At 35.9% G+C, this 20,979-nt stretch overlaps 2 long non-coding RNA genes across 3 annotated transcripts in view; one reads left to right on the forward strand and one right to left on the reverse strand.

Annotated features, from left to right (window-relative positions):
* Positions 1-9,300, reverse strand: part of LOC104848920 — a 27,657-nt gene extending 18,357 nt beyond the window's left edge. The window contains exons 1-2 of the long non-coding RNA XR_776596.2: positions 9,257-9,300; positions 9,027-9,151 (exon numbers count right to left, since the gene is read on the reverse strand). This is a non-coding gene — a long non-coding RNA (uncharacterized LOC104848920). The remainder of the gene's footprint in view (positions 1-9,026; positions 9,152-9,256) is intronic.
* A 43-nt stretch (positions 9,301-9,343) lies between these two features.
* Positions 9,344-14,601, forward strand: LOC104848921. Of its 2 annotated transcripts, XR_776597.1 has the most exons (5): positions 9,344-9,513; positions 11,966-12,027; positions 13,665-13,722; positions 14,299-14,460; positions 14,567-14,598. It is a non-coding gene; the product is annotated as an uncharacterized LOC104848921 (long non-coding RNA). The 2 variants fall into 2 exon arrangements; XR_776598.1 differs by lacking the exon at positions 14,299-14,460 and having other exon boundaries at positions 14,567-14,601.
* The last annotated feature ends 6,378 nt before the right edge of the window (positions 14,602-20,979 follow it).

The raw sequence follows: 20,979 nt of genomic DNA on the forward strand, positions 1-20,979 counted from the left end.
GAAAAGACGATCCGGGGTTTGACCCCCCAAAAAAAAAAAAAAAAAAAAAGCAGGAAAAGAGAAGATGGAACAGAGTACAGTATTGTATTTATTCACATCAGCAACATTCTTAACCAAAGTCTATCCCACTCTATGCCAAAAAAAAGAAACTAATTGTATTATAATAATACTTTGCCTGAATTTTTTATGCCTTTCTGCAGTGAAATAAAGCTTATGTCAAGCGAGTTTTATCATCTCATACTTCTTATGATACACATAAGTCTCCTTGGAAAAATATGTAGCATTTCCATATATTTGATGCCATTTTGCACAACCACTAGTTATGGATTAGTTCAGCACTTAGTCTCTCTCTCTCTCTCTCTCTCTCTCTCTCTCTCTCAAGACAGCTTTAAAGCAGTAGGCTATAGGACTAATAAAATAGACACAGTGTACCATTAAGCCAACCCTGACCTGCTCAGTTAATCATGGTTAACTATACCTTCAGTGAAACTTGTGATGACAACACATTAAAAAGAAATCTTAACAAAAAGTTGTGTTTCACATTCAGGGTACATTTAGTCATGTTCTCTAAATGTAAATTCTATAAGCAGTCACACCACACTGGAGTTATGGGCTTAATGAAAAAAAATCACTTATTAATGGCAAATTTTGTAAAAAATTTACAGAACCATTTTTTATTTTAATTTCTAAATGAGAAAATAATAAGGGCAGGTTCTGAAGCAAGGAGAAATCTATGTGATATTTTAGCAGTACATTGTCAGAGACAACTGTACACCTTTCTACCTACCAAGGCTCAAGAATTAGTGTACAATCTGAATGCTATAAACATTTCCTAATCTAAGGATCTTCTGAAGTATCAGAGGGATACTAAGAACTAGGCTGTTTATTTTTTGTGACTCAAATAAGGGCAAATCTCAAGACTCTGAAAACCCGTTCATACAAATGCTGCTCTTGTGCATGTTCACACAGTTTCTGATATTACAGTAAGTACACTGCTAAAAAAAATCAGAAACATACAGATACATACTTTTCTTCTTATTTTATGTCATTCCTTTTCTTCATGTGCTATGACTGCCTGGCCAGTTTTCCTTGTTTGAACAATGATTTAAAAATGTGAGAAAAATCTTTGCCATCATTAAATGACCAAAAATAGTCCTTCAAACATTTTTTCCAAGTTTATCTTAATTCCCTTAATTCTCTGTGCTCTATGAAGTCCAATGACCACAGAAGCAGGCCTTGGCAAAGCAGGGAAAATTGTCCTCTGTGACCTTATTCTCCATTCATCACTCTTGATACACTCAGATTTGTCTTTAGACTGCACTCATCTCTTATTCTTCATATTTAATGATGCATAGCAATTGTGTGATAAAACTCATTGTAGTTGTCATTTATCTATGTTCAACTCTCACTGTTAGCCATTAGAATCACACATTTTAAGTCGCTCCATTTCTGCATTTTTCCTCATCATTATTCCTGTTTTGCCTTTGTCTTTTCCTTTTGCTTCATGAAGTTCTTTTCCTTTCTTAATTTGTGCCGTTAAGATCTCCACTTGGAATATGTCCCCAAGATTCCCCTTAATCACGGGTATTCATTTACTGAACGCTGGAACTTTTTCCTGGTAGACAAATTGCAGGTGTTAGTCATGATATATCCCTTCTATTAATCTTAAAGCACGGTCTTTTGAAAGGATGAGTGATTCTAATCGTATTCTTCATACTGATGGACTCAGATTTAAAGAGATTTTGTCTGCAACTGCAAAATAAGGCACTAAATGTCCACCAAGGATTTTTGCAAGTCGTTCATTGTCATGAAATCAAAGCAAGTAAGGAAAAATTGAGCACTAAAAAAGCAGCCTCAAAGAAGAGAAGGAAAATGCAAAGGAGAAGTATTATTTACCATGTTAAGTATTTTTAAAAAAATAGTCATATCACCTAGGAAAATTTCCATGGAAAAGAGTTTTTACATGCATATTTCTTTTTTATTTTATTTTTTTTGTGGTACCAGAGATTGAACTTGGGTCCTTGCGCTTGTGAGGCAGGCCACCGAACCACTGAACTAAATCCCCGGCCCTACATGCATTTTTCTTAATGTGAAAGATGACTTGGAGAATTGAAACAGTTAGCCAAAAAAATGCAGGGCTGCAAATAATTTTCCTGGAAATTTGATAACATGGCAGTTATATGTAGATATACATGTGTTTACACATTTTTATTTGAGAGTTTACTTTATACATCTTTTCCACATTATAGAAATATTCACACAGGAGATGTTTAAATTACATTTTCCTACAAAGTGGGCGAACTTTCTTTAGAGCTCAAATTTTACTTGTAGGCCATTCTTCTTACACTATTCAAGAAAGTCTTTTTGTCACCTTGAATTTCTTGCCTCTAAGTTTTTGGTACATATTTTGCTTCTTCATTGCAAAAGAACGTTAAAGAGCCTTGAGTTAATTTTGTTCATTTCTAAGTGCTCTGCACTTTTGCCTGATTTAATCATGATGACGTCAATTTGTTCTATTTATGCTATAATGGCAGTAACTGCTCTGCATTTGGTTTTAGCCCAGGTCAGAAGAGTTAAACAGGCTGTGTATGCTGTCTATTAATGGTACTTAAGAGCAAACAGACAGAGTCAGTATGCATTTGATCAGTGAAGTTACACATTAAGAAACCTGACAAAACAAAGGTTAAAAAAAGTTTCTAAATTTGAATTATGCAACCAAATACGAATATTACATACCATGAGACAAAATTTGATTCTCAACATATAGTACTGCTTGTTTCATTTCACCAAAGTCCTTAGAATACTATGTGCCCTCCCTTACCCTTACTGTATAGCAGATCCTCTGGTAAGATAGCATTTAGTCACTTGCTTTTAAAAAGCAAAGCATCTGTCCAGCATCTCCATGTGACAGTCTTTAGCTATGTCAGCATTTTGGTCAGATGTGGCATCATGAACTAAGAAATAGTTTTGGATTCATTTGCCTCTCTCTTCTCAAGATGTAAGAGAGAATAATAGCCCACAAATTCCAAATCTGGAAGAGAAACTCTAACTCATTGATTTGAGATAGCCTTACAGATAGTAGAATATATATGTGTGAATAAACGAAACAAAACGTTGATTTTTAAACTGATTCATGTATGTGTGATCATTATGAACCACTGCGCATTCTCAAACTTTGATTTTTTTTTAGCTATAATGTGGTCACACCACAAAACTATAACAAGGATTAAATGCCAATATTCATGGTATTAGTTTATCATTTACAGTATGAAAGCTAAGTAAATGAGTTACTGAGCTATTTTATTCTTAGTTATCAAAGGTTCTATCGATGAGAGCATTTACTTTATTCCTGAACAGTAGATTAGTCTTCTGTACTAAAATAAAGACAGACTCTATTTTTTATGTTTGACTGTGACTATGAAGGAAAATCTTTTTGTGCTCCTTTCACCTGATAGTGAAAAAGATAAAAAGGTACATGCTTGAAACCGGGGGTAAGTACAGGCCAGGAGAAACTTCTCCCTGTCCCTGCTTCTTAACTAGAATTAAAACCTCCAAAATCACCCCCCCCGTGACCTATCTTGATAACTCCAGATTACACTTGTGCCCCTCTCGGAAATCATTTAGCTGCTTATTGTGTGAATAATGCGCTTTCGCACATTCACCCCAAATTGGGATCTAGGCGTCATTCACCCCAAATTCCGCATAAATTGCTGAGATGGAGATGGGGTGAGGAAAGACAGGGAGGTGGGAAACACCTGGAGAGGCACCAGGTGACCACACGCAACAGGCTTGCTGTCCGAACAGGCAACAGGAAGTTTTGTACAGCGTTGCCTGTGCTTTTGGAAAATGCATATAGAAGTCACAGGTAGAAACACGAGTTGGATTATTCTGAAATTTAAAAAAAAAACCTGAAAATTTCATTCTTAAAAATAGCTTCAGTGTTCAAGCGCAATGGATACAGGAGTAAAAATATTGTGTTTTCCTATTCCCAAAAGAGGGGTTAATAAGTATCTTTATGAAACTTGCTTACTTGGTAAAACTCGATATAACCTGGAGTTCAGAAATGGGTACTGTCTCTGCTAGGTTTGACTAATGATTGTGCTAAGCTAGATGCTGTGGTAGGCTAGAAGCATCACAATGGTAAGAAAAAAACTCTCTTCATGCATATTACACATGGTTGGTAGGAAATATAGAATAACGAATGACCAGAATAATGGATGATACATATAATTACAGTGTTATAGAGTATTTCAAGGAGCCAGGTGAAGAAAAGTGCACGATCTTGAAATGGCAGGTGAGGAAAGCTAGCTGTGGAAAATATAACTTTGATGATAATACAAGGATCCTGGGATTAGCTATTCCAGAAGAGCAAAAAAAAAAAGGTTGGCAAATATCATATTGGAATATTGCATATTTATGTCAAGGAAGGACATAAAATGTCTGCATGTCCTGATGTGATCAGAATAATCTTGATTTTTAGCTATTGAACAGATGCAATTAAGAATATTTTATTCACTCTCAAATGTGTCTTCTATTTGAAATATAACCATATAGTTACCCAACCAGATAAACTGGAGACATTATGAAAAATTACAATAGCTATGTAGATAACCTCACAATAGAAATCCAGTCTCATTAGAATTAGTGTTCTCCTGTTTTTCTGTTTTGCTTTGAGTTTTTTTTATTTGTTTGTTTGTTTGTTTTCATGTCCTTCTCTTTGCCTAAGAATCTTCTTCAAAATTTAAGAAGTCTGATGTGAGGTCTGAAACTCTTATGAAAAATAATTTTGTTTAATAGTTTTTAAGTGCATGACAAAAAAAATAAATGGGAAAAACACTATACTAGCTGTCGCAATATTCCATTCTATGAGTGACGACTGGAGGAATTAATTTGAGAGTTGGTTTATTTGCTACATTTTTAACGAAAGCACAATTTGGGAGAATCATTTCACTACCATAGCCTCCGAGAGAATTTCAATTTAGAATTTCTTGACAGAATATTCAATTTGTAGAGTATTGAATTCATGAATGAGGAAAATGCTAGATGTTCCCATGTAGAAAATAATAAACATGCTTGTATATAAATTTTGGCTTATGCTCCCATTAAATCGGAATGATGATACATGAAGATCATTTACTGACATATATAAATATGTGAAACCTTTCAAAGAATTCATAAATGGGATGATAATACTTATTTTGCAGTACTCCTTAATGTTTTAAAGATTATATGAAAGCAATAGCCAGTAAAACTGAATAAGAAAAATAGTGCTTATTAAACATATCTATACACAATTTAAAAATCCTCTTATGACTCATTAGAAAATCAGGGTGAAACAAATAAGCAATGCTGTCAAAATGATAGGTCATTAACATCTACAGTGCTACTTATAAGAAAAGAGGGTTAGAAAGACATTAGAACACCAACTCACAAAGAAAATAATGAATTGAATTCCATGAAAAGCTATTTTGAATATTGGCCATTTTCTTTATCCTGATGCACTATGGATGAATATAGTTCTGATTGAATGAGACGGATGGGTCTTGCAAAAGGCTGCCGGGCATTTAAAATCCAAACATTTGGATGGATGTGTGAAGAAAGCAAGTAAAAAGGAGCCCAGGTGGTCAGAGAATAGCAAGATAGGGGTAGTAATTTTTGAAAAATCAAATGAAATTATCTTTCATGGTTTTTTTCTTTTCATTTTCAGGCTCAAGAGCCTAGTAGGACTTACTGGGGAAAACATTTAGAAAATAAAGCAAACTTGGTGAAATAACTGTTCTATTTTTCTTTTACATAAATGGATTTCACTTAGCAATGTTTTAGCAATCTCATAAGGAGGGTACAATATCTGGCAGCTTTGATGGCTATATCTCACAGATGTTTTTATTAATATTTTAACAGAATCTGGGGAACTAAATTCTTTAGGATGAGGAGTGGTATTTCCAGTTAATCACGTACACCCATGACTTTTTTATTATTTTAGTTTATTAGTACATGTGTGTGATAAATAATGTTTACATTGTTTTGGAAAGTTGGTATATGTACAGAACACATCTTAATTTCTTTCATCACCCCCTTTTCTTTCCCTCTTCCCACTTCAGCGTATATCTTGATCCCCATTTTGCGCATGGTTGCAATGCACATTATTTAGAACTCTTATGTGGAGTTGGTACAAGCACATAACACACTGCTACTCCTTCTTTTCATCCCTAACCCTCCTGTCCCTCTCCATGCTTCCCTGACTCTCCTCGCTCTCTCGCTCTCTCTCTCTCTCTCTCTCTCTTGCTCTCTGTTTCCTCATCCCCTCTGACAATGATCTATCTTCCTCATTCTATTATCTGTCTATCTTTTATTTTGCTCTTTGCTTTTACTCTGGGTTTCTCATATAAGAGAAATGAGTTGTGATATTTGTTCTCCATATCTGACTGGCTCTAAGAGATCTTTATCGTAGGTGGTGTTGGTATTTTGATGTAAGAGGAAAAGAAATAGAGAATTGAAGTAGTTTTCCTAGATTCAAGAAGTATATTGCATGACTACTACTAGTCATAAAAGTAGCACATGATGTAGAAGGAATCTAGGTAGGGAATTAAATGTCTGTCTATAGTCACTTTTTTTCTCGTGTGTGTCATTATCTCCATACTAATGGTAGAAATACAACATTCCAAAAATGCCCATAGCTTAGTCCCAAGTATTTGTAACCATCTTATTGTTCATGGGAAAGAAAAGAAAATTCCAAGGGCAGGCAGAATTATCACTGATACTATTTAAGATTATCCTGCATCATACTGGTGGCCTGATTGACCCGTATAAGTCCTTAAAAGTCAAGAACTCTCCCAGATGAATTAGAGATGAGCCAGAAAAAGAAAAACAACTTGGAAGTAGCTAGTCCTGCCCTTTCTGTCACAGAATTAGAGAAAGGGACTGTGAGACAAGGAACTTATGTGGCCTCTAGAGACTGGGAGTGACCTTGGTTACAAGAAATAAAGGACTTTAGTCCTCAACTGCCAAGAACTGAATTCTCCAACAGCTCAACTGTGCATAAATGGATTCTCCCATAGATTCTCCTGGAAGTCACGGAGCCTTACTGCGTACAGTGAGACCTCTGTTAGACTTGTGACTGAAAAAATTGCAAAGTCATTACTTAGGGTCATCTAATCCAGTAAACTTAGAGTGGCACATTTTAACACTAATAGCAAACTCACACAACCACAAATGAAGCAGGACAATAATTTGATTTCTTGACATCACTTGGACCACAGCTACTCCTGGGTGTCATCACTGCATTAAAAGATCACTGTGTGCTCTTGATCTTCCTCTGTCAGTGTAGGAAGAGCTAAATCCCTCCCTGTAACTATTTTGCTCTTTCTCTGTGGCTCTTGTAACTACTAAAGGTATTGCTATAACATGTGAGGTCAATGATGAGTGACCTATTTTGTTGTTGATATTGGGGTATGTGTGTGTGTGTACTTAGAATCTCGATTGGATGGACAGTGTGGGGAAAAGTTACTTCAAAGTTACTTGGGCTCTATTAAATAATGTTTGGAAATACTTGTACACTTAATTATGAAAGTTCCCTGCTTTTGGCGTGGTAGACAAAGTTTGCATGACTATTACTGAACTTGTTATATTTCTCCATTTTACTGAATTTTCTAGATTTTATTACAATTAATAGCATAAACTGCCCTAGAAAGTTCCCTGCCTTTTGCTTGGTAGCCATAGCTTGCATGACTATTACTAAACTTATGTTACTTTTATTATCTGAAATTATTTCTTGAGGTTAGCCTAGCTCTGAAACCACTTGCTTATCTCGTCTGACAGCAGATTTTGAAAATTCTTATGTTTTCTGACCCTTATCCTGACTTTTTCTATATTTAAGCCTAGCTGTCTCTGGACCCAAGCCATGCTGCTTTTACAATCTAATGCTGCCTACTTCACCACCTGATCCCCGGTGCAAATTAACAAGATAGATAATTACCTCTCACAGCTCAGTGCCTTGCATGTGATATGGCTATTGTTGAAATATGTGAGCTTCCATAGAGACACAAAAATATAGGGCATGCAAGATTTATTTCAAGGATCTGCAGCCATGATGAGAACACTTGTAAGCATTAACAGGAAAACAACTAAATCATGTCTCCTAATAAAAATACACTCTGATTTGAGTTTATAGTCACTATCCCAAAGCAAGTATCTTTTCTAATAATAAAAAGCAATTAACAATTTCACCTAATATAATTTTATTTTAAGTGGTTTTGTGGCTATGGGCAAAATTTCTACTATGGTGAAGATCAAAAGGATAAAGAGAATCTGGTGAGGGCATAGTGGTAGCTTTTCCCAAGTCCATGATATTGTGCTGTTGAAAAGAGAAGACGTTCCCTTTAGATGAGATGTGCTTCCACATGGCCTTAGAAACAACGGGAAAGGTTGTGTTTCTGGTCAGTTCCTTGGAGAGAAGTTAATGGTGTTTTTTTTCCAGATGACCTATTATTTGTGCATGAAAGTTAAATACCTTTCTGTAGACTTCCTCGTATTCCTGTCCTATATTTAAAAATCTCCCACTAAAATATAAATTTCATTGGTGAGACACACTTGCCTACTCTCAACACTACTGAGCCCACAGACAAATCTGAAAAACAGTGAGGTTCTCTCATGAACGAGGCAACTCCAAAGGGACTTTCCTTAGCCCAGTGGCTCTTTTGTTGTGAGCTAACTCTAAGGTAGGCAATTGGCATGTTAGATTCATTTTTCTGGGTAGTACACTTATTCATAAATATGTGTAAAGGATATCTTGTAATAAAATATTCAGGAATACTTAAGTATACTGTGCTTCCACTGTGTGTCATGAGATAAAACTGTTTCTTTTTTTCCACACGTATGGCATTTTCTACTTCTTATCTATCCCATATTGTACGCATTTATCATCCCATCTTCAGGGAAAGGAGACAGAGACCCAGTGAGGATTCCTCACAACTTGTTAGGAAAAAATGTATAATGAGAATATTTGAAAACAAATAAATCTCTCTTACCAGATCTGTACTATCTGTTTTGGTTTTTTTTTTCTTCTGTATTGCATGGCTTTTAATTCCTCCGTTTTAAGCTTTCAGAGGATTTCTCAGTCACTTTCTCATTGCAGGGACTCAATACTCAACACCTAAAATTTGAAGGGAGAGGGTCTTCTTTAGGCTCCGGTTGTTTAGAAGTTCCAGCCTGTGGTCAACAGCACGCGGAAAAGCCTGGGTGGAAGAAGACTGCTCACCCTATCACTGCCACCGAGGACGCTGCTAGGAGGTAAAAATCAAGAGAGGAAACAGGAAGAGAGCTATGCCCTTCCGGGTCACGCCCTTCTAGGTCACGCCCACAATGACCCGCCTCTTGGGGACCCAACATCCTAACAGCAAGTCAATTCTAACCCCCAAGTCCAATCATCTTCCAAACACATGAGGCCCTGGGGTCATGTTAGATGTAAGCTATACCAAGAGGAGTTTTCAATAATGGACATAGACCCAAGCTCAGGTAGCTTAAATTGTAATTGAACACCAACATGGTGTCTTCGGATTTTGAGGCAAACTCTCCCTCTCTCTCTCTCTCTCTCTCTCTCTCTCTCTCTCTCTCTCTCTCGCTTCTCACTAAACAGTTTTTTCTGTTAGCCGTGACAGTGCAAGAAAATGACTTATTTATTATCAGTCATGATCTGTGGAACTGAGAGATCTTCTAGGCAGGTACTTTGTGTTTCTTAAAATAATAAGATGATACATTTAGTACTGAAAATAGTTTGTTGGCAGATGTGGTGATGCACTTGCAATCCCCACACTGGGGAAGTTGAGGCAGGAGCACTGCTGTGAGGCCCAGGCAAGCCTGGGCCCCATAGTGAGTTCAAGGCCGGCCTGAACTACATATTAAGGCCCTGCTTTAAAAAACAAACATATAAACAAAAAGTAACGTGCCAACAGATAAAATTAGTTTCAGTGGTCCAAGAGGAACATGTTTTTAATATTTCTCAGTAATGAATGACCCAAAGGATTTGACATCAAACCTATGAAATACAAAATAGATTTGCTTTATATGCCCTGTCTTTACTTTTCTGTCAAGGTAATATTATTTAATTTTTCTCTACGATATCAGGATATTCCTCTGTAAATACATACTATTTGATGTATCTAAAGACAAGGGGACTTCATCAAAGACTTGTTTTATCTGTACCTTAAAGTAGTTCATCTGTCCTGTCATGCTTTTCCATGCCTTTGGCAATACTATGCCTGTAGATGTGTTATCCACGTCCATCTTTCTGGTAACCTTATCCTTACTGTGTTAGACAGTTGGGCAAGGGAGTATAGGGTGTCTGGACTTGAAGTTTTTCAGAGAGAAAAATGGTGATACAAAAAAATAAGGATGGAAAAGTTAGAAGGTACTTGAGAGAGAAGCAAAGAGAAAGAGAAAAGACCAAATCTAGCGTCTGTCTGTAGTCATGAATCTTGAAAAGCCCAAATGGAAGCAGTGTAAAGAGAACTCAGTTTTTCATACTATTATTTTAGTAACACTGTGCAAATATAATGTGATAGAAACCCCTATAATCCACACGCTTTCCCCCATTTAACCGCTTTGTGTTCACACCTGCTTTATTTGATGCTCACACTGATTTGGTTCCTGGTTAATTTTGCATACATATTACACCTGCATCTTCCTAAAGATAATATTTATTATATCAATTGAAATGCATAATTTGATAGAAAATATAAACAGTAAATAATTAGCTGATTTACAACTTGCCTTAGATAACATCTTCAATTATTAAAATGATTAGTAAAATTGAATTCAAGATAAAAACCTCAGTTTAATTTGAACTTGTCCTTGAAGCTACTTTCTGACCCATTTTAATATATTTCCTGTTGAAATATTCATAAGAGAAATTTTAGACTTTGTGTTTAAGGTGACTTTTTTTTCAGTTAATTTCCAATTTTTTGAAATTCCCTTCCCTCTTGTATTCCTTTCCCTAGGTAAAAAGTTCTTGAACATATCGATACGAATCATTTTCTTTCATTTTCTTTAAGAGCATGTGACTTTTAGCAATAGATCTATAAGAACTTAGCATTTCTCTGCTGCTTAGACTCCCTTGAATATACACAATGTTGTGAAATTGTGAAATATGCACAATCTTGTGAAAAAGTCTAACCATTAGAATGTATCCGTTTTAAGTTTAAGCAACGTGGTTTGCTTCACAGTATAAACAACACTCCTCATAAAACAAGGGACTATGAATATTAAAGAAAATATAATTATCACCTGAAATGCTGATCAAATTGCTGCTGTTTCACAATTATGAGCCTTGGCCATTAATTTGGGTTTTTATAGAAGAGGGATACTCATAGATTTGTGACATAAATATACACAGTAGTAGAAGCTACTATTTCCCCCCTTTTGGTAGATGGTTTAGCACAAGTTTATTCATTAAAAGAGATGAAAAGAGTGTTCCATCCTGTATTTCTAATATCTTCATGCCTTTCTCTAGGAAGTCTCTTATAATTGGTGTGAGCTGCTTTCATTATAAAAAACTTTCTTATTATATATACACAAAAATGTTCTATACGAAAATGGTTAAGTACAGAATATTTCTTACCATGCACTGCTTAACCTGCACAGGCCTGAGGATATAAATTTAGAGGAGGCCCCCACAGCTATGTGCTCCATCTCAGCTACTCTTGCTCTTGTATTTCAGTTTATTTCTCCAAACAAACAAACAAAAAAGTGCATATAAAAGGAAAGGAAACAGAGAGTGGATCTTCTGTTTGCCTTTCTGTTGGGCTCTCATTTCTCTACTTAGAGTGGGTCCTAACTTTGAGGAACATTAAGGTACAGAGTTCCCAGTGGATCCTTTTCGATTGATTCTATACATTGACACCAAAGGCAAAAACAATTTAAGGTTCAGTGGCATCTCTGAAATCTTTATATCCAAACCCTTGACCCAAAGGCGCGAGAACCAACCTACGGCTTCAGACAGACTTTACAACGTAGGTTCATGTCCTGCACAAGGTAAACGTTTGAACTTTTGTTTAATCTGAGTAAAAGTTGCTGTAACTATTTCCTGTGAACTTCTTTTTGCTAAAATGGTGGTCTGTGTAACCAAATTTAACTTATAAATATAAACAAGATGTACACTGCCTATATTTCTTCAACCTCATGGAAAAACCTTAGGTTCATATTAGTATTGAATTCTATGACTTTTCACAAGAATATATAAATTACATTGTAGAGTTATCTTTATTTTTTCTAAACTGGAAATAATAGTCTGATTCCAACAAGTCCCAAAAGAGTTACTACAAGTTTATTTTTCTAAGAAAAGTCTACAATTTAAGTGTAACCAAGATACTTGTAACCAGCCACACCTTTCATGCACATACTTATCTTTCTGAAATATATGTGTTTTCATCCAGCATTGCCAACAGAATATTTGAAGCAAAGTACATAAATAAGAAAATATTCTGATATGCTTGCTGCTACTGTAGCAAAGTTATAAATTTAGGTCAGTTTAATGCATTTATTAGGTGGCTTTTATCCTTCAGATTCCTTGCCAGGAGCAGGATATAAATAGCTATCTAGGACACAAACCTAATACTCTCCAAAGCTTAGTCTGGATGTCTATGTAAATTTTTTATATCACAGAGAAAGAAAGACAACAACATAAAATACTGCTTAAGGAACCCATTTTTAAGCCAACATGAGATCAGTTTTAAGTGCAGAGCTTAATTCCAAAAATATCTATGAAAAGACCTCATATTTATTGACTGTGGCATGAACAAAACCCTGGTGGGTTGTTTGTGTTTTTTTATTTGTTTGTCTGTTTTACTATATGTGGATCCTCTTTAAATGATCCACTTAGCCAAGGCAAACACACTGAGAATTATTCATAAAAATTCACTGGTCTTCTTCCCAATCCTTCTATATCTCCCCTAGTTCTATTTGCCCTTATAAATAATTTGGACATGCTTTTTGGGCTTTCCCCTTAGTCTTATGAATGATTTTTTTTTGTCTCTACCTCTCTTTACTACACCTGCAGATAAAACAAACAAAACCAAAAATATTTCCTGTGTTCTCCTGTAGTTGCTCTTTATGCAAGGAAGGAAGCAATACTCTCAGTGATCTGTTGGTGTATATGAAACATCGAGTTCTCTAGAACAAACACACTAATCCACCAGCATTATAGTGTTCGTTCATTTCCCTGGTGTGAGAATTTTCATGTGGCTTATATCAAAGTACCTGTGTGATGTCACTGAGCACAGCATTGGGAAGTTTTCCACTCTCAAGACCCAGAAAAGTTGGCTGTGGCCAACAGGACTGAATATTCCTTTCCTAATACAGTTCTAACATAGTTCTTAAGAATGAAATATATCCCTGAAGACTAACACTTTGTGACAGTGAAAATCAGAATAAAAATATTCTAGTAGAATGAAAGAGTAACCAACATATGGCGTAGTATCAGCAGATCCTGGAAAATGTGTAAACAAATGAAATCTGAATCAAGTGCAGAAGAAGCCAGTCTGAGTTCTCCTGCTGAATGGTCAGCAGAATAACTACATTCTTTCATGGAAATTTTATGTATAATACATAGCGTGCAATGTAAGCCTTAAAGCCATTCATCAATATCTTTTTTTTTTTTTATCAAACTACAGATGACCCTGGACTTACTGTGGGACCATTTTAATAAACCCATCATAAGTTGAAAATATTGTAAGTCAAAAATGTGTTTACTACACCTAACCTACCGAACGTCCTACCTTACCCAAAAGTATATTGGAGAGTATCATCTGTGTACCTTCATGATCACGTGGCTGGCTGGGATTGGTGGTTTCATGCTGATACATGGTATGAGAAAGAAGGGAACATCAGCCAGCACATAACTTGTGGATTTTTAAATAACAGTCAAGAAATAATAGCCTGCTTGCAACAAGGCCCAAAAGAATATTACTGCAGGAAAAGTTTATTTTCCTAAGAAAATTCTGTGTTCAGGTTTAATCAAGACTCTTGTACCCCCGTACATTTCATACAAATATTTAACTTTATCTGGTAGAAGGAGAAGAAAAACAAAGTAAGGGGTAGTACCAGCCACTCTGGGGAGATACATGATATCTAACTCAGGAAAAAAAATAAAAAATACCAAGAGTAACTTCAACTTAATTTGTAGTGTTGCACATGTCATGAAGTAAAACATTCTGCAAAATCATTTTATATTGGAAGCCTTCATTGTCCAAAAGAATGGCACTTGTAGCTCTCCTGTATTTAAGTGTGGCTATGCATCATTCTTAGACCAAGAAAACATGAACCGAGGCGACACACATCAACCTTGGTAGAAGGATTTAAGGACAAGTGTTTGATTTTCTATGCTTCCTGCTCTGGTGATTGGAGTGCAGTAAATTGATATAGCAATGCCAGAAGAAATCTAACACAAGTGGGTGGCAGTCTTGGAAGGTAAGATACATGCATCAGAGTTTCCTCAGGAAAACAGAAAAGTTTAAAATGTTAAGTCAGTGAGGTTTGGGGTATTTATTAACTTGATAAACTTACTCTATCCTAGCCAAATCAATTATAATAAGAAAAAGGAAGAGGAACAGGAAAAGAAAAAAAGAGAGGGGTGAGTATTTTAGCCTCTTTCTTCATCATTGAGACACAATGCACAACAACACAACTTAAAGGAGGAGGTTTATGTTGCCTCACAGTTTCAGTAGGGTCCTTTCATGGTCAGCTGACTCCCAGGCAGAAATGGCCTGATGCAAGGGCCCCGCGGATGAAAACTGCTCTTGTCTCGGAGCCAGGAACCAGAGAATAAAGAAAGAGCCAGGTAGGCAGATAGGTCCTGCCAGTCACACTCCTGGTGACCGGTCTCTAACTGGACCCGTGGTCCTGACAGTAGACTCCCCTGCTAACCTCATTACTGCATGGACCCATTGGTGTGGAAAGTGCCCCACAATTCACTCTCCTTTCAAAATCCCCTCCTTTGAGTGCATATGAGCTTGGGGGTGATTCTGGATCTAAACCATAATAAGAAAGAAGAAATTCAGAAACAGTGGTGGGCTGATCATTCTTATTTCATGGTAGAATTAATCTTCAGTAGATCTTACTGAATTTGTAAAATCTTGAAAGGATCTTCCAAAAATGACACAAAAAATGATTCTCTATGATTTCCCCCAGGCAGCTGACACTGGAGGTTTGGAAAGGGCTAATTTTCACTTTTTACTTAATAGAAATTTAATGTGGATGGATTATGGGTAATTCTTCCTCGGTTATATTTATCTTCTTGAACTTTTCAAATCCATACTCAAGATCAAGTAAATTCCACATAGGTGTTGCAATGAAGCATATAAGGTGTAAAACATACAAGAAGCAGTGAATCCTTAACAGAAAGTGTAAATGAGGATAAAAATGTATAACAGATAATGTCAAATAGGGAAAAAAAATGTCCAAAAGGGAAGGGGAAGTGGGAAGAGTTCGGGAAGGGAAAGGGAAAAGAATAAATGTGAGAAAAGGAAAACATGGAAACGAAGTCTTTGTAAATAGGAAGGGGTGAAGGGGTTGAGGGGAGTTCAGGGATATGGAGAAAAATAAGAACCAAGATATATCATGTAAAGGTACAAGATCCCAATGATGAATGTCATTAAATTGTATAGCTAAAGTGTACCAGTAAACTTCATGAATAAAAATAAAGTAGTGGGTCCTTAAAGAACATCTTGCTTTTGCTCTACTTCCTAAAACAGTAGATATAATGAATCTACTATTTAATTAATGAAGCTAAATATTTCATTCTTGTCCCTTTAAATTGAGTACATAGTGTACTGAAAGAAAAGTCACTGTGACTCTTCTGCAAAGAAATGGAGACAAATTTCAAATTGAACCCACCTGACTTCCCAGCAAAGAGATTCTAAGGAAATAGCTAATCACAAGCCCAAGATTTGAAAACATTACCAGATAATTCTGACCTTTGTACTCTATTTCTTTTATTGGAAAGCATCAGAGATAGGGTTATTAACATCTTTATTCTTTAATTTTCATACTGTAAGATAATTATTTAAACTCTCAGATGCATAGTATTTTCATCAAAAATAGAAATAATATCTGTTACCTGATTTCCTTATCACTGTAAATTAGAATAAGTCCCGACTTGTCTGGAAAATGCATCCCTTCCTGAATATTTTTCCGGTGAATGCGCTTAATTATATCAACTCCATTGGCCCGGGGATCAGTAAAGCACACTTCTTCCAGTGTGTCTGGGTAGGTCATGGAGGCACAACCTTGGTACTGTAGAGTATCTTGCCCCTTCTTCTGACACTGTTCCCTGCTCTCCTTCCTGGCCATCAGGAGCTAAGCACCTTTGCTCCATTCTATCCTACAGCCATGAAGTTCCTGCACTCAATCCAGCAGACCATGGACTGAATCCCCTGAAACCATGAACCCAAATTAAAACTCTGCTCTTGTACCATGTGGGTGTTACGCTTTAGTGATGGGGAAGGGGTTAGTGCAATTCTTTCTTAGAGTTTAAACTATTCTTTTAAAATTGTTGAAATAAATTATTTTAATTAATTCAGAATCTCTGTACTTTCATATATTTGAATAATATGCTCTCTCAATTTTAATCTCTCCACAAAGAATTGTAAATATTCAATCTATACTTCACTGCAGCTCATACTTGCATATATTAAATTTCACACTAATAATTATCATTGCATCAGAACACAACCCCTGTAAATTAACTTTCAGAAGTCTTTCCCAATTAATTTTTGAGAAAAATGAGATTCAGGGATATTACCTGGCTGCTCAAAGTTTGCCATGATTTATCCGGCTGTCTGCGCCTTTGTTCCTTGTTCTTTCTGCTAAGTCCTTGGTGGCTACAGGGTGTTGCTCAGATAAGTGAAGGATGGTGTATGAAAGGTCTCTCATGCTTAAATCCAAGAATATTTTGGCCTTAGCAAGAACTCCAACCCAATAACAAAAATAATAGCAACCACAGGGCCTCCAATCAGCCTGAAAATGCCAGAGACACAAAACCACAGAATGCATGTGTCTTCCGCTGGGGCAAAACCTGCATCATCTTTGTTTAGGAGTGTTTTATTTTAAGCTTTGCTAGGACGGATAAGTTACAGACTGCAAAATCTTTGTAAATATTTAATAGTTATCATGTTTGTCATTTCTGAGAGTTGGTCCACTTTTGGTGGGTATAGACTGTGACATTTTGCTGCTAAGAAATTTCAATATATTGTACCTTATCTGAGTCCCAAGTCACATTCATGTGCCATGAATATATACATTAGGCATTCATGTGTCACTTCTTCATGACAGTATTGTGCTTTTTGCTGATGTTGTCGTAGGGTTGCATTTGTGCAAACCAAGGTAGGTATGGCGTCACTGGGTGATGTGATCTCATTCATGAAGATCATAAATGCAAGTTTGGGGACCAAAACATCATGATGCAGTGCATGAATTTGTATGGCTACATACATAAGACTGTAACGTTGGTGATTGAAGAGGCTCTTTGGGTCACACTGGAGAAGTTTTCAGCACTCAGCTGAACTACTGTGTTTTCTCTGTGAGCCGATAATTCACACTTCCCATTGCAAATAAAAAGTGAGCCACAGTTTTGCTCTATGGGGGCCTCACACGTATCTCTGTTGAGTCTCTTCCCACCCAGCACTGGAACTGACTCTACATATCTTTCCTTCCCTAATTCCCTCTCAATACCTTGAGGAAAGGGAACGTAGAAACATTTTTAAGCAGCATCTCTTATATCAGTACTGTCTCACAGTGCGGTTAATGTACATTCTATAGTGGATCCCTCATCAAAAATGTTGGATCAAGAGAAATAAGATTCACAAAACATATTTCTTTTTTCTCATCGCGGGTCCATTGGGTTTGTTTACATATCAAATCCTACTGACTCTCTTAAAACCCATGATCCCCTTTTAAAGCTCATCGGTGCTCACTTGGCTGGGTAATCCTATCAGTCAAAATGCAGCTTTAATAAAGACAGCACTCACCCTCGAACCCAGAAAACACTTAACATGACATTTGAATCAGCCTGACATTTCACAGCCAGAGAGTTTCATGTTTTGCCCGATGGATGCCACAGAAAACACGGCCTAACTAAAATATTCTTTCTCTGACTAAAACCATAGCACCACAGTGAAATGAAATAAATGCACAATGACGGCTTTTTAAACCAGTGGGATTGATTTGACGATTTATTTGTTAAGTAAAAACATAATTGCTTTGATAAAGTGATTCTTCCCTGATGGAACACATTTAAAAATCAAGCTATCTAATATGAAGACAAATCAACAGGATGAAACTAGCAAGGTCTGGGGGGTAGGGGGGTATGAAAAAGACCAACTGACTTCAGCTTTGTGTTCTTGTCCTTAGAAATATCACAGAGGTACCAGTTTTTCCTTTGAGGCCTGGGAAATATGCTATATGCTGGTTCTTCTACCTTTAGACAAAACTTTTAAGGTAGGATAATAATCGTCAATGTAGTATGATGACATATGGCTATATTTTCAGTTAGATGTAATGATCACTAAGGCATATAACTTCATTTTCCAACATGAAATCATTAACTTATGCAAGTAGATTAGGTAAGATAATGTGGAAGTAGAAAAATGAAATGAGCAAGTAGATGGATTAAGGTGTAAAAAATAGAGTTGTCTAATAAATCACATATTCTGTGTATGGAAAAGGAGCGGGAGTAGTAGCTTAGTGGCTGATGAAGTAAACTGAGAATAGGAGCGTGTGAGGGTTAACTGAGGAAAGTTAAACAGCAACAAAAAAATATCAAAAAAGAATTCAAATAGACATCCTAACATTACCCTTTTAGAGAGGAGAAGAACAAACTGGGTACAATGTTGCAAACCTATAATGCCAGAACTCGGGAGGCTGAGGCAGAAGGATCACTATACATTTGAAGCCATCCTTGGCTACATAGTAAGTTCAAGAATAGGCTGAACTACATTATGAGACCCTGTCTCAAAATAAGAAGACTAAAATAAAATAAAATGAAATGCAGGAACTAAGCTCAAAATTTTCAGGCTGAATAAGATTAGAAAGAAACTACAGACTTAGATGGTTAATAGAAAGTTTAATGCAAATATATCACTGCTCTTAAGAGATAATAAAAATTGACAAGCTTCTGGCTAGACTAAAAAAGTAGAGAATATTCTATAAGTACGATCTAAATTAAAGAAGAATCATCGCAATCATTACAACAGGATATAAAAGATTAGACAAACATAGTCCAACAATTAAGATAACTTAGTTTTAGAAGAAATGAATAAATTCCTAGAATCATGCAACCTACCAAAACTGAGTGAAGGACAAAATCTGAACAGAGTCAGTTAGAAGATAGTATATTGAATCATTATCTCCCAGCAAAGAAAAACCCAAGACCAATAGCTAGCTAAGTGCTTTGTATCATACAATAAAGGAATAACCAAACCAGTATTTCTCAAACTCTTACAAAAATTGTAAAGGAAGACATAACTTTCAGTTTATTGTATAAGGGCAGCATTACCTTAACATGAAAGTTAGACAAGGATGCAACAAGAAAAAGCTTCAGGCCAATATCTATGATGGACAAAAATTCAAAAACCAACAGTGGACTCAACATGATCAAATCAATTCACCCAGATGAGAGGGATCTATCCCTGATGTGGGGAAGTGGAACATATACAAATCCATGCATGTGATAAATTATATTAACAGAATGAAGGACAAAAGTCATATGATCAGCTTATAAAATGTATGAAAAGCCTTCGATGAAACTAAACATATTTTCTAATAAAAATTCTGAAACAAATTTGAAGGACTGTAACTTATCACAGTGAAGTCATCTATCACAAGGCCATAGCTAATAATATACTTGGTGAAAAGTTGAAAGCTTTTCTCTGAAGTTCAGAACCAATAAATTAGAAAGTAAGAAAAACTGAGTTTACAGATGGCATGATTTTGTTTCAAAAACTCTAAAGATTCCAGCAAAACAAAATTTACAAAGAAATTCCTCAATGTTGCAGAATCTAGAATCAACCTACAATACTCAGTATTTTAGTGTTTTGCTTTGCAAACACAAAGCTATCCAAAATATAAATCAAGAAAATTTTATTAACAACAACATACAAAAATCTGATGAATCGATCTAATTAAGGAAATTCAAGAAGTAGAGCATCAAATCCATGCAGTACAATGAAAAAAACTTGCAGAAATAGAAAGATATCCTATTCTCTACATGGAGCAGAAAAACAATATTGTAAAATTTTCCATGCTACAAAAAGAGATGTACAGACTCAATACAAGGTCGATCAAAATTCCAATGATATTTTTCACAGAAAGAATATGAAATAGCCCTAAGCTTTGTACGGAAGCAAAAAAGACCTTGAAGAGAAATACAATTTCGAGCAAAAAGAACAAAGCTGGAAACATCACACTTCCTGATCTAAAAGTGTACCAAAAGCTATAAAAGCCAAAACAGCATGAAAGTCAAGTTCATGAGATCTATAGTACATGTTAGTGGCTGTTGTTGATGACAAGGTATCATAGTCTTAAAGTTTGGTAAGAGCAAAAATTTTAAATGTACTCACTAAAAAAAAAAAAAAAACCTACGTGTGAGTTGATACAAATTTTGGTCAGTTTGCTTTAGTCATTCCACGATGTATACACACTTCATAGTATCACATTATCTAACATAAATATGTGAAATTTATGATGGTTAATTAAAAAATATGTTAACGATGTAAAACCAAAAGATTTTTTCTAAACGATGGCATGAAAATAGGTAGAGCAAATAAGCAAAATAGAAATCCTAGAAAGAGTTACGTTTCAGTGTCATTGATCTTGGAAAATTGGTGAAGGACACATGATGGAGAACAAGAAGACTTCACTACATGGTGCTGTGACAACTGCAGAAGAATGAGGTTGTACTCCTCCTCCTCCCCTCTCCCCTCCCCCTCCTCC

This window comes from Fukomys damarensis, unplaced genomic scaffold (assembly GCF_012274545.1).
Source record: "Fukomys damarensis isolate Sample0158 unplaced genomic scaffold, DMR_v1.0_HiC HiC_scaffold_33, whole genome shotgun sequence".
Classification (NCBI taxonomy): domain Eukaryota; kingdom Metazoa; phylum Chordata; class Mammalia; order Rodentia; family Bathyergidae; genus Fukomys; species Fukomys damarensis.